The following is a 14656-nucleotide window of genomic DNA, read 5'->3' as shown; positions in this document are numbered from 1 at the left end:
GGCCGAAAACCCTCCTCCATTCGACGGCCGTTTCTGATAAATAGAACGTTGTTGCCGGGAACACTGTCGCGAGTCCCGACAATAGCCCGCCGGAAGATCGGGGCAGCTTTAATTTCCCCCCGCAGTTCCTGGCAATTACCGCGTGGCGCGGCTCGATAGCCATCTCTATCTCCGACCACAATGCCACCAGTTCCGACGCACCCCGTTCCTTGCCACCTTGCCGGCGATTTATTCCCCTCCCCCTGCCCCTGCGACGATTTTTCTTGTCTCGATGTGATACACGAGCTGTCTTACGTCCCTACGATCGATCGCCGCGAAATTATCGACGAGAAGGTTTACTTACTTAGAGAATATCGAGAAATTAGATTCTTGTAATTTTATTCATTTTTTAAGCGATATTTAGAAGTGTAAGTGTTATATTGTATAATTTCAAGTGTTAATCATCGTAAATTTATTGAACAATTGTTAAATATTTTATCAATTTTGAGAGCATTAAAATCCTCGCCTCTATCAGACTTCATTATATAGATTATATAAGCTTATGTAATATAGATTACGTGAGGATTGATTTGTATTTAATTAACACAATAGGCAGACATTTTTATGCTAAAATGACATCCTACTTTTAAAAACGTCATTTTCTTATAACACGAAATAATTTATCCCCCCCGATTTTTCGAAATTATCGACGAAAAGGCATCCGGTTTACTTACTTAGAGAGTATCAAGAAATTAGATTCTCGTAATTTTATGAATTTTAATTTTAAGCGATATTCTGTGTAAGTGTTATATTGTATAATTTCATAAAAGTGTTAATCATCGTAAATTTATTGAAAAAATTCATTGTTAAATATTTTATCAATTTTGAAAGCATTAAAATCCTCGCCTCTATCAGAATTCATTATATAGATTATATAAGCTTATGTAATATAGATTACGTGAGGATTGATTTGTATTTAATTAACACAATAGGCAGACATTTTTATGCTAAAATGACATCCTACTTTTAAAAACGTCATTTTCTTATAACACGAAATAATTTATCCCCCCCGATTTTTCGAAATTATCGACGAAAAGGCATCCGGTTTACTTACTTAGAGAGTATCAAAAAATTAGATTCTCGTAATTTTATGAATTTTAATTTTAAGCGATATTCTGTGTAAGTGTTATATTGTATAATTTCATAAAAGTGTTAATCATCGTAAATTTATTGAAAAAATTCATTGTTAAATATTTTATCAATTTTAAAAGCATTAAAATCCTCGCCTCTATCAGAATTCATTATATAGATTATATAAGCTTATGTAATATAGATTACGTGAGGATTGATTTGTATTTAATTAACACAATAGGCAGACATTTTTATGCTAAAATGACATCCTACTTTTAAAAACGTCATTTTCTTATAACACGAAATAATTTATCCCCCCCGATTTTTCGAAATTATCGACGAAAAGGCATCCGGTTTACTTACTTAGAGAGTATCAAGAAATTAGATTCTCGTAATTTTATGAATTTTAATTTTAAGCGATATTCTGTGTAAGTGTTATATTGTATAATTTCATAAAAGTGTTAATCATCGTAAATTTATTGAAAAAATTCATTGTTAAATATTTTATCAATTTTGAGAGCATTAAAATCCTCGCCTCTATCAGAATTCATTATATAGATTATATAAGCTTATGTAATATAGATTACGTGAGGATTGATTTGTATTTAATTAACACAATAGGCAGACATTTTTATGCAAAAATGACATCCTTTTGAAAACGTTTTTTTTTTTCTTATAACACGAAATAATTTATCCCGTCCGATTTTTTGAAATTATCGACGAGAAGACATCCGGTTTACTTAATTAAAGAGTATCAAAAAATTATATTCTCGTAATTTTATTAATTTTAATTTTTAAGTGATATTTTAATGTAAGTGTTATATTATGTAATTTTATAAAAGTGTTAATCATCGTAAATTCATTAAAAAAAATTCATTGTTAAATATTTTATCAACTTTGGCAGTATTAAAATCCTCGCCTCTATCAGAGAGTTCATTATAGATTATATAGGCTTATATATAGATTACGTAAAGATTGATTTGTATTTAATTAACAATAGACAGAAATTTTTATGCAAAAATGACATCCTTTTGAAAACGTTTTTTTTTTTTTTCTTATAACACGAAATAATTAATCCCCCCCCGATTTTTCAAAATTATCGACGAGAAGACATTCGATTTAGTTAGAGAGTATCAAGAAATTATATTCTCTCGTAATTTTATATTTTATTAATTTTATTTTTTTTTAATTTTTTAAACTACTTTATGTAACTGTTATACAGAATGATTCTAAATAAATGCGAAAAGTTTTAGAAGATGATTCTTTGTCAAAAATGAAGGGGAGTACTCTATATAGGAATTTAATTTTCGACAAAGAATCATCTCTTAAAAAATTTTGAACTTATTTAAAATCTTCCTATATAATATATTATATAATTTTATGTTAATATGTTTTTAATGTTAATCATCATAAACTCATTGAGAAGGTTCATTGTTAAACATTTTGTCAACTTTGCATTAAAATTGTCACTTCTATCGGAGAATACAACATTTATTATAGATTGTATAAGCTTATATAATATACAACAGATTACATGAAAATTGATTTGTAATTAACACAATTTTTTTAATACAAAAATGACTGCTTTCTGCTTCTAAAAGTGTGTTTCTCTCTCATCAGCGTGCAATAATCGAAATAATCCCTAAGTCTAATAGAATTTACGAATATACATATTGCGCGATTAGTTCCTTCCGCAAAACTATGTTACCTCATTTGCTCTCGCAACAGAAAGAGACAGAGAAACCCCACAAGGGGTGGAATGGGGAGAGGGAGCACGTGTGAAGCGGAGAGAGAGAGAGAGAGAGAGAGAGAGAGAGAGAGAGAGAGAGAGAGAGAGAGAGAGAGAGAGAGAGTTGGTCGGGGTGTTTAACAACTCGCGACCGAACTTCTTCGAGGAGTTGGTAAATGGTGCGGGACGATTGGAGCGACTGCTTAAGTTCGGTCACCGGGGAAAGAAGAAGAAGGAAAGGGTGTGCGAAGAGAAGCTCGCCTTCTCCCTCATTGCCTCTCTCTCTCTCTCTCTCTCTCTCTTGCGCGCGCGCAACATTATCGTGTTTTAATTTAACTTGCAGCTGCACTTTAATTAGACTTTGGCTGAATGAGGAGACGACGCTCAACGGGCAAAGCGAATAAGTACTGGCAAGTAAACGGGAGGCGAAGCGCGAGCAAACTCTATTCCTCATCCATTTCCCTGTCCCTTGGTGATTCCTCCCTCCCTCCCGCCGCTCTCTCTTTTCCTTTTCCTCATCTATATCTACGGTTAAACAGAAATTTCGAGCGATAAGGAGAAGACAGCGCGACGGAAAAGGAAGGTAATTGACCAATGCCGACAATACGGCCGGCGACGTCGCTTCTTACTTCATTTTTCTTCCCTCCGCGACTTCACTTTGTAATGAGAAAGATATTCTTTGAGGTACGCATCTTCACAACGCGCCATTATACGCAAGAAATCTGTACAATTTCTTCGAGAGGCATTCGAAAATTTTATCATGCTTCCCTCCTTCATATTCCTCGAGAGGTTTCGCGTGATCTCGAAATTTTTTTTTCTTCTTTATTTTAAATTTAATTCAACACAGAATATAAATTTAATTAATAAATAAATTTAAATTTAATTAATAAATAAATTTAAATTTAATTAATATAATTATCGTTTAGCGCGACGCTTCATAATTTTCTGTTAAATATCTCTAGTTATGATTGAAGCTAAAATTCAAATAATATCAAAGGCTCTATAGTTTTCTCATAAATTTCACGTATATTCCTTTTTATTTTAAATTTAATTAATATAGTTATCGTTTAGTGCGACGGTTCATAATTTTCAATTAAATATCTCTAATTATAGTTAAAGCTAAAATTCAAATAATATCGAGAATAGTTTCCTCATATTAATTTCACTTTTTTCTTCCATTTCAAATTTAAAATAGTTATCGTTTAGCGCGATGCTTCATAATTTTCCATTAAATATCTCTGGCTAAAATTCAAATAATAATATCAAAGACTATACTTTCCTGATATTAATTTTCACATATACACCCTCCTCTTTTTTTATTCCAAACATAATTAATATAATTATCATTTAGTGCGACTTTTCATAATTTTTCATTAAATATCTAATTAGTTAAAGCTAAAATTCAAAAATTTATTTCCTGATATTTATTTCACATATATTTTCTTTTTTTTCTATTTCAAGCTTAATTAATATAATTATCATTTAGCGCAACGCTTCATAATTAAAGCTGAAAATCAAATATCGAAGACTATAGTTTCCTCATATTAATTTCACTTTTTTTTCCATTTCAAATTTAAAATAGTTATCGTTTAGCGCGATGCTTCATAATTTTCCCTTAAATATCTCTGGCTAAAATTCAAATAATAATATCAAAGACTATAGTTTCCAGATATTAATTTTCACATATACCCTCCTCTTTTTTTATTCCAAACATAATTAATATAATTAATATAATTATCATTTAGCGCGACTTTTCATAATTTTTCATTAAATATCTAATTATAGTTAAGGCTAAAATTCAAAAATTAATTTCCTCATATTTATTTCACATATATTTTCTTTTTTTTTTCTATTTCAAGCTTAATTAATATAATTACCATTTAGCGCGACTTTTCATAATTTTTCATTAAATATCTAATTAGTTAAAGCTAAAATTCAAAAATTAATTTCTTCATATTTATTTCACATATATTATTTTCTTTTTTTTCTATTTCAAGCTTAATTAATATAATTATCATTTAGCGCAACGCTTCATAATTAAAGCTGAAAATCAAATATCGAAAACTATAGTTTCCTCATGTTAATTTCACACCGTATTCTTTATAACGCAAGTTATATACCGTTGGATGAAAATTTCAGGAAACGTCAAAGGGAGTTTGTCCGTTTTTTCCGAACGTCTCGAAAAAAAAAAACGCACTTCCGACATAACGGCATTTCCGCTCACAGCCATTCAGCTGTCGGTATTACTTGGCTCGCTCGCGCGAGAGAATCAGCTACTTTCTACAGTCGCACATTCTTCGCGGAATTCGCAAACGCGAAACGCAATAAATCTCGCGGGACTCTCTTCCCTCTCTCTTTCCCTCTTCGCTGAACAGAACGTTTCGCGAAATAATGACGATATAGCGAGAAGCCATGGAGAGAAGCTCGGTTTTCAATGGCGCCCCCCAGTGTCTCTTCGCGCTTAATGAACGCCGAAACTGTCGCGAAGCCTCGCGCTTACATACACATGTCTGCGAGCGGCGCCTTTTCTACCCCCTCCTTTTCCTACCCTTCTCACGCTCGTCGATTCTGCTCAGCTTCGTCAACAATCGCGACAACGGCGGGTCTTCCGTAACTTCGAAGGTCGACATCAAAGGCGATCGCGAAGTCTTATCGCGAACATTCGACCGAGGGGATTAAACGGGTCGATCAAATTCGGGCGAATAAAGCCCTCGAAATAGTTCGAAACAGCTGACGTTATCTTCAACGCGGTCGATCTGTATTTGGATCTCGAAAAACTATTAGGTTGGCCAAAAAGGCATTGCGTTTTTTTCCAATAATAGACATACATGTCTTGAAATGTAACCAACTTTATTCTAAACCGCAAATTCATTATGTAACTTGACAACTGACAGTTCAAACTTGTTTTAGAAAAAAAAAGTGCACAATTTCGTTAACAATTGTTTGTCGTCGATTTTAAAATGGAAAATCAAAAAGGACATTTTCGTCATATTTTGTTGTATTACTTCCGAAAAGGAAAGAACACTGCAAGCTCATAAAAGTTATATGATGCGTATGGTGAAGATGCCTTAAAACTACGGCAGTGTCAGAATTGGTTTGCTAAATTTCGGTCTGGAGATTTTGTTAAAGATGATGATGACAAAATTAAGGCATCGATCGAATCCAATCATGAAAAATTGCCTGAAAGCTGGAAAAAGATAATCGAACAAAGTGGACAATATATTATTTAATAAAGTTTTTGTTTCCCATGAAAAATTCACCTCTCATTTACATAGAAAAAAACGCAATGACTTCTTGGCCAACCTAATATTGTATATTTCAAAAAATCAGCTGATCTGTCAACGCGGTTTCTCGAGATCAATCATAGAGAGAAACGTCATTTTCGTGTCATTCTCATCTCCGTCCGCGAGGTTCCAAGAGCGTTGCACATTTCTCTTCCGGTCTCCTTATTTCCTTTTCTTTTTCCGCGAGAATCTCGCTCTAATACTACCTCGGTTCCTCCACTGAGAACCTCTGTTCCAGGTCGAGAGCACTTATTCGAGCCATAACTCCCGCGCGCGCGTTTCTGCCCTCCATTTCTGCTATCCCGCCCTCATAAATACACGAGACGAGGCGAGGTGGAGGAACAGCAGCAGCCCGACGAAGAAGGGGGAAGCTAGCAGCGCAGGAAGAGGGTATATATCATATATATGTACGGCAAAATCACAGGACAGGCGGCGGATGCGGAATACGGGACTTTAAAACAAATATATCGCGCGTAAATCCAGCGTGGAGATGTAACTAAGTCTCTCTCCTCCTGCGCCGGGGATCCCTCCTGGATGTATCACCCCCTAACCAGGGGGTTGGAGAGGAGAGACGTCACGAGGAAAGAGAGCAGAGCAAATCGTCGACGTTTTGCTTTACATATTTTCGGCGGAATTGTCTCTGTCTCTTGTCGCGAAGGGGAAAAAGGGGCAACCGTCAGATACGGGATATATTTAGGGAGTATAACAAACGGGGAGATTTAAAATCCCGTATTTCTTTCTCTCTCTCTTCCTTCTCTTCCGGAAATCTCGTATAGAAATTTGTAAGTCTCGCGTGTTGCGTATCTTCTTTTTTTTTCCTTCTCGTAATTTTTGGAATATTTTGCATCTAGCTAGAGCGCTTCATGAACCAGCACGACGGGGGAAAATAATCTGCCTCTCGAGCGGGACCTTCCTTCGGTGCGGAACCGACTCGTGAACCTCGCGGCAGACCGAGCGTACATATCCCGTGGGCGAGTACGAGGATTCATGAATACCGAAGTATTTGCCGAGCGCGTACCCGATACGCGGAAGAGTCGCGTGGACAATTCAACCCGCGTTTCGCCGCTAAAAAAAAAAAAGAAAAAACCGCGTGCGCTCGCAAGTATGCACAGAGAGTGTATCAAAAAATCTCGCATTTTGTAAAATAAAAAAATCTTTAAAAAAATTCACCAGTTCTCTCTCTTTTAATCTCAAAGAATGTATCGCTCATTTTATTTTTATTGTTTTATTATTTTATTTTATTTTTATTGTTTATTTCATTCTTTCGACGATTCTAAGGCGACACAGTTACGAGGAATTACAGGTATTTCACGCCGAAAGACCTCTCGCACCTGATAACTCGGGGATTACAAATTCCCGAGAAATAACGTCATTCTCCTGGAATTGGATTCTTGGGCGATTTCGCGCGCGCGTTGAGTGTCTCCGATACACCCTGTATACCGCGTTTCGGTACGCGCCGTGCATGTTGGTAGCCGAGGGAGCGCAAGCAAGGTTCCCCGCGGGCTTAATACGGTATGCACGTCTGTCGCTCTCGCAAGCTCGACCCTATGCGAGCACGAATCCGCTACCAACTAATATTCCACGAGAGGGCCCTGGACTACGTGCCCGGACTCCGGAAAACTCTCTCGCTAGATCCGAGGCCGAGCTTCTGATACCAAAAGCAGTCGATTCCGAGCTCCGGCTATACGTTAGAGATCGGACAAAGGTGCAGGTAATTGCCCCCTCCCCCCTTTCTTTCCCCCTGGTTCGCGTTTGCGATCAGATCGCGATAGATTCGTCGTCGACGATTATATAAATATGGACCAGAGAGATAAATGTCCATCAGACTTGGCGGATAATTAAGTTACTCTATATAAGAGTGTTGGACGATTATGAGTCGCGAATTATTTTTTCAAAGTTAAATATATCAATAATTTGAATATATGTAAAATGAAAAATAAGATATATCATTATCGCGTTAAAAAATGTCATATACCTTTGCAGGAAATGCATAAATTATTTAATGCACAATTACCTCAGTATAATTAAAGTACAATATTAATAATGTCTTGAAACAGATTCAAGGAAATGAATTTTTGGCTCCTTATTCTAAAAATCTGGACATCTTTATTAAAAAAATGTTTTATTTAGTTAATTTGACCGGTACTTCATAGCATAACGCGTGTATTTTTCCAAAATTGTGAACAATTTAATTTCAATTGTGAATAATTTACGAATAATTTTGTTAATAATTTAATTTTAATAAAATGAAAAATATAGGAAATGAATTTTTCGCTCCTCGTGCTAGAATAAAAATGTGAAAAGGAGGGAGGCGTAAAAGATCAGTCGAGAATTAATCGATATATTCGTGGACGCGATCATAACGATCGTTATTTAATTCCGCGTAGATGGCCGCGCGTATAACGCGGGCGAATAATAAAAAGCCGCGCATCGCGCGCGCGATGCGATCTACAATGGTCACCCAAAGTTCGTTTGCGTCCCCGTTTGCCGGTAACGGATGGTTTTGAAGCTGCCGCCGTCGGAGGGAGGTGGTTTGGGGGTGGCGGTGGTAGTGACTGGTGGCGATGTGGGATCCGGGGGAGGGCGTCACAATGGCAAAGCAAAGAACAAAGCCTATCCACGGGTAATTCGAAATTCGTAGCGCTCTCTCTGTGCCTCGTACGCTCGTAATTAACGGTAACCTCGTGTTCGAAGCCGATTAAAGAGAGAAAGAGAGAAAGAGAGAGAGAGAGAGAGAAGAGAGAGAGAGAGAGAGAGAGAGAGAGAGAGAGAGAGAGAGAGAGAGAGAGAGAGAGAGAGAGAGAGAGAGAGAGAGAGGGAGGGAGGGAGGGAGGAAGGGAGAAAGACAGAAAAGGATGCTATATAATTGCATCTCTGTTGTTGATGATCTTCTTGGTCCGGGGATCAAAACTAACAAAACTAAAGTCCACTTGTGGACAAAGATTACATGACGAAGATGTGGACTCTCTGGGCAAGTTGTTCGTGTTCTTATCTGTCACACATCGAAGTATCTGTCGTTTGATACTAGATTAGTTGCAGATATCATCTGCTACGCGATTTTGTATAAAAAGATGAAATATATTATTAATTGCAAATAATTAAGTGGGTTTGTATTTTTTTAGGTATCTATGAAATAAGTGAAACAATCATCTGTTTTTGAGAAGGTATCTTTAAGCAGCTGATACTTCAATTGAATTTATTAAGCAAAAAGGCAAAATCAAAGGAGCTAATATTCATCATTCAGGTGATTTCTCACGATTAAATTCGCGTTCTGTTGACAGGAAGGACGAGAAGAACGCAGACGAATGAAAATGGGCAAATAAAAATGAGAATGGCACATTACACTTCGGGACAGGAAAAAAACACACACAAAGTCCGCCGGAATAATTGCCAAAATATTCTAGGCACGCGGACGAAAAGACGGTGGAGAAGGAAATGAAAGAAGAAAGAAGAAGAAAGAAGAAGAAAGAGAAAGACAGAAGTGGACGGGAGAGAGCAAGAATGGAGGCGCTGAGGATGGAGACGAAAAATAGGAGAAACAAAGAGAAACAACGGCTCGAGAGGGAACGAGGGGAGGGCGAGCCTGGGTTTCCTCTCGCGATCAAGACAGCGTAGGAAAGAAAAGGGGGAAAGAGGGACGAAGAGAGGACGAGATAGTGGGAGTGCCCAAGATGGCGCCACGCTACGAAGGAAGGTGGCTGTAGGAGGTGAGCGAGAGCAAAAGAGAGACAAGTAGAGAGAACCCGTGGACACGCGGGTATGGTGGGTATAGTAGGGTGAAAGATAAATGACGTGTCCACCGCTACAACCACCACCATCTCGCGTCAACGTCGCTGCCACCAACAACGTTTCTCGCGCGAGAGGAGAGGGGAAGAAGACGCGGGAAGACGATGAGAGAGAGCTTCCATTAAACATAAGCTCGCGTTCGCATTACCGAGAATTTTCCGAGTTTCTATTTCGTCCGTTTGTCGGACTTTCTCGTCTTTCCAAATGTTCATAGACCGATGATCCATGGACCACAGAAACCAAAATTTCCAGATGTTCGACCGATGGTCCATGGAGACCAAGATTCGCGTTCTTCTTCCAAGACACGATTACATCATCTACGTAAGTCGTTTCGTGGAAATTATAAACATTTCATTGATACATACAATTAAAATCTTTGTATGTATTAATATTGCACCAAATTGAAACTTATCTAAGCTGATCAACAGCTGATCTCACACGTTTTAATGATTCATCAATCATAGACTTTTTAAAAATTAGAACGAATAAACATCTTGACAATCTCTCTAAGATAAAACAAAAAAATTTCAAACCTTTAGTATGAATACAAACTATCAAATATCATTCAACTATCAAAAATTGTATCATTGAGGTGTTTCCCTGGTGATGAGTCTTAGAAGCCTTGGAAGGGTTCAAGTGCGAGGGATGGCATTACAAGTTACTGCGAATTTGACGAGAATTGGGGAGAGACGCGCCATTCCAACGTTATGAACTATCGGAAGACACATTAGCGCAAATCTGCGAAGCCGATAACTCGGCGTAACAGAGAAGCGAAAGGTCGACGAAGGAGATGATACAGAGAGGGAGGAGGGTGTAGCAGGTGGATGCGTCGCCGGCTCTGTCGTCGGGGCGTCAAATTATTCCGCGATTAATAATCCGCGCGTTACACGCGTGATCGGGCCTTTATCGCTACGCCTCGCCTCTCCTCTAGCCCGCCTTCCTTCCTTCCTGGCAACCGGCGCAACCCCCGAAGGTATCAATGCCCGTGGTACGTCAACGCAATTGTCCTTGTGTGCCGGTAGGGCATTTATCGCTTCGCGGAACGCGTATAGATCGATCGCGTCACGCGGTCCTTTAATGAGACGCGTCGCGACAACGCGCGTTCCGACAGTTTCGAACCGATATTCAATTAGCCGCTGTCGCCATAATTAGTTCTGATCATAATCAACGTGTCCTTTAACGGATTCTTCATTTTTCGCTTCGCTTTTCAATTTTTAATTCGTTCATCTGGCCGAGGGAAAATTCGTAGACTGGCGAGTTTTTCAGTTTTGTCTTCCAAATTTTATTCTTAACTTTGATTTCAGATTGTAAATAAGAGACATACATATATATTACGCGAATAAAATTTTTAATAAAAAATTCGCTGATAAATTGGCTTCAATTTTCCGCCTTTTTCTACTTTTCTAATTCCCACAAGTTGCATGCATACTTATTTTCTCTATATTTAATAGTCAATTATTGTCAAATATTCGGTAAACTATTGCGTCAATTGCTTGTCGTAATTATTCGTGAATCAGCTGGTGTACTATAATTAGTTTGATCATAATAATCTTTAATAAATTTTTTATTTCATTTCACTTTTGAATCTTTAATTAATTCATCTAGCCAAGAAAAAATTTGTAAACTGACAAACTTTTCAGCGTTGGTCTTCAAAATGTTATTCTTAACTTTAATATTTTAGATTGTAAATAATTTTGAGACATATACTATTACGCAAATAAAATTTTTAATTCGCTGAAAAATTCGCTTAAATTTTCCATCTTTTTCTACTAATTTCTACTAAATTACACGAATATTTATTTATCTATTTTTTAATAGTCGACTGTTGTCAAATATTCGATAGACTATTGCGTCATTTGCTTCTCGCAATTATTCGTGAATCAGCTGGTATCCTATAATTAATTTGATCATAATAATTTTTAATAGATTTTTAATTTTTCACTTTACTTTTAAATCTTTCATTCATTTCGTTTATTTCGTTGAGAGAAAATCTGTAGACTGGCGAGTTTTTCTAAATTTTATTCTTAACTTTGATTTTAGATTATAAATAATTTTGAGACATATACTATTACGCAAATAAAATTTTTAATAAAAAATTCACTGATAATCTTGTCTTCTTTTACTAATTCTCATAAATAACACGCATATTTATTTTCTCGATTTTTTTATAGCCAACTATTGTTAAATATTCTATGATAGATTATTTCGCGGTGGATTATTCGTCAATTGCTTCTCGCAATTATTCGTGAATCAGCTGATATCCTATGATTAGTTTAAAATTTTTAATAAAAAACTCACTGATAAATTCGCTGATAATCCCTTCTTCTACTAATTCCCACAAATTACAAGCATACTTATTTTCTCGACCTTTTAATAGCCGACTATTGTCAAATATTCGGTAGACTATTACGTCAATCACTTCTACGCAATCATTCGTGAATAATAAAGCGACATTCGCATCCGGCTCGCGAATGCTAATCGAGAGCGTATATGACGCCGCGTCGTCCCGGATATCCCAACTTATTTCACCTTTCGAGAATGCGGCCTTTTTAAGTCCGCATTTCGACGGCGAACACAAAGGCGAACCCATTGAACGGAAGTTGGACGCCGTGTACGCGTTCCGTACGTCATCTCGTTCTCGCGCGGACCGTATTGTACAAAGAAGAATACGCGCGTCCACGTGGGTGTGCAAAAGGGTGATATCATCCCCATTAATGCGATGCAGGCGCGATGATCCGAGAGCAATATACGCGCTCTTTCTCTCTCTCTCATTCATGTATCGTCGTCGTCATCCCCTCGAACCCCAGGCGACAGGGTAACCTAGGCAGGACCCCCCTCCGAGCGCCCGGGACACCGCGATATTGCTTGTTTTATTGGAGCATAAGATCCGCTTCCTCCGACATGGTCCTCCAGAGTTTCCTCCCCAGCGCGGGTTGAGATGTCACGCGGAAAGAAAAAAAAATTATTTCGCCGGATATACTTAGAAACGGAAAACGTCGCGTCTCCCTGACAGCGAAACAATCCCCGATTCCGCGCTATAAGAGGCAGATTGCGAAAGAGAAGGGGGGGAAGCTGTTTTGTGGAAAAACAGCTGAGTCGCTCTTATATAATTTAATATATTATTATTATTATTATTTAATTTACCATTTCATATATTTCTGATTGATCATTATTTCGTCGAGAGATATAAAAATAGAAAAGGAATATTACATAGAAAATTATACAGAGTTGAATAAATTTTTTGCAAGTATATTAGCATATATATATATATATATATATATATACTATATTTGGAATATTTATCAGTAATATTCAAATCCAGCGAATCCGTCCTAGAGAGAACTCGCGCAGTTTCGACAAAATGGCGAGAAAGGGAGAAAGACGAATGACAGGGGCAGAGGGGTAGAGGGTCCCCCGCGCGCAGGGGAACGAGAGGAAACGCGCGGATGTGCGATAGAGGAAAACCGAGGTTCGCGGACCAGAAAGAGAGAAGTCTACTAAATTTATCAGCGGTCATCCGAGGGCGGAACTGAGGCCGGGGACAAATTCCATCGCGAGCGTCGCCCTCTTTCGCGAACGAGCACACGAAAACGCGGGGGGGGGGGTGAAAGAGAGGGTGGGATATGGTCGGGGGTGAATGGTCGGCTCGTTGGCCGGCGACCGAGCCGTTATACTCCCCCTTTTTCTCCCTCGCCTTCCTCCTACGTTCGTCCCCGCGACCCGGCGTAAGTCATTGCGGCTGACCGGAAGTCACGGGATCACCGGAACTCGGGATATTTATGCGAGCGCACCCACCGACCGGAGCATTACCCGTAATAAGGAAATTGCGAATTTATTACAGTCCTCCACCGCCGCCCCCTCCGGTTCCTCGGCACGATGTCGGCTCTCACCCCCTCCCTCTCCCTCGTATCTTCTTCTTCTTCTTCGTCTTCTTCCTCTTCTTCGATATTGTCGCCGACGAGTCGAAGGGGATTCGGGGTCCGAGAGTTATTTCGGCTTTTATGGGTCGAGATCGCCATGGGTCATCCAACATTCCAGATGACGGGGGAAAAAGCAGCGACAAGAGCGGGTGTAGCAAGAGAGGACGACGACGACGAGCGAAATTGATTATTCGAGCTCTGTTATAGCTACCACGTAATCCATATCGTTCCTCTCCAACTATCGTAAAAATATCTCGCGATAACGGCAGATAAAGGATTCGGAATGCATGGAGATAAATTCGAGAAATTTCGGATTACGCGAGAATTATTGCCCGCGATCTAAAACGATAAGAATCGAGAGAATCCGTCCTCCGAGGAAATAGGAAATAAAATTGCATAAAAAAGAATCTAAATTTTTCGTCCTCGTTTTTAATTGTCGCAATGTTTCCTATATAGGTTTGGAGAAAAAAATTACCGCAAATTAATAGACAAAAATTCGTCAATTATTTACGACGAATTCATGAAATATATTTCCAGCAGTGGTTGTACAATGCCCTGGTCCCGCGCGAGATGGAGCGAGTATCCCACATTGTGACAATCGCGTGTGCGCTAAATGAGATTACATTTCGCGTGTTGCGCGAGTTGTTGCGCCTGTTGGGCGTCCGTACATACATATTTCGGCCATGCGTGAAACTCGCACGGGCACTCGACATGCAAAATTCAAGGCGTTTAGTACATTATAAAGTGGCTCTATTAAATCATGATGACGTTAATAAATTAAATTATGGATATTAAAACGGTCTAATGCTAAATAAAAGCACCACATT

The 14656-nt window shown here is 38.3% G+C and overlaps 1 protein-coding gene across 1 annotated transcript in view; it reads right to left on the bottom strand.

Annotated features, from left to right (window-relative positions):
- Nucleotides 1-14656, bottom strand: part of LOC145932903 (uncharacterized) — a 144137-nt gene that overhangs the window by 44430 nt on the left and 85051 nt on the right. The window lies entirely within an intron of this gene.

The sequence above is a fragment of the Prenolepis imparis genome, unplaced genomic scaffold (assembly GCF_030444845.1).
Source record: "Prenolepis imparis isolate NDT839.2.m4 unplaced genomic scaffold, iyPreImpa1.0 SCAF_2, whole genome shotgun sequence".
In the NCBI taxonomy this organism is placed as follows: domain Eukaryota; kingdom Metazoa; phylum Arthropoda; class Insecta; order Hymenoptera; family Formicidae; genus Prenolepis; species Prenolepis imparis.
The sequence above is the reverse complement of the archived record's forward strand: the minus strand, read 5'-3'. Positions and strand labels throughout refer to the sequence as shown.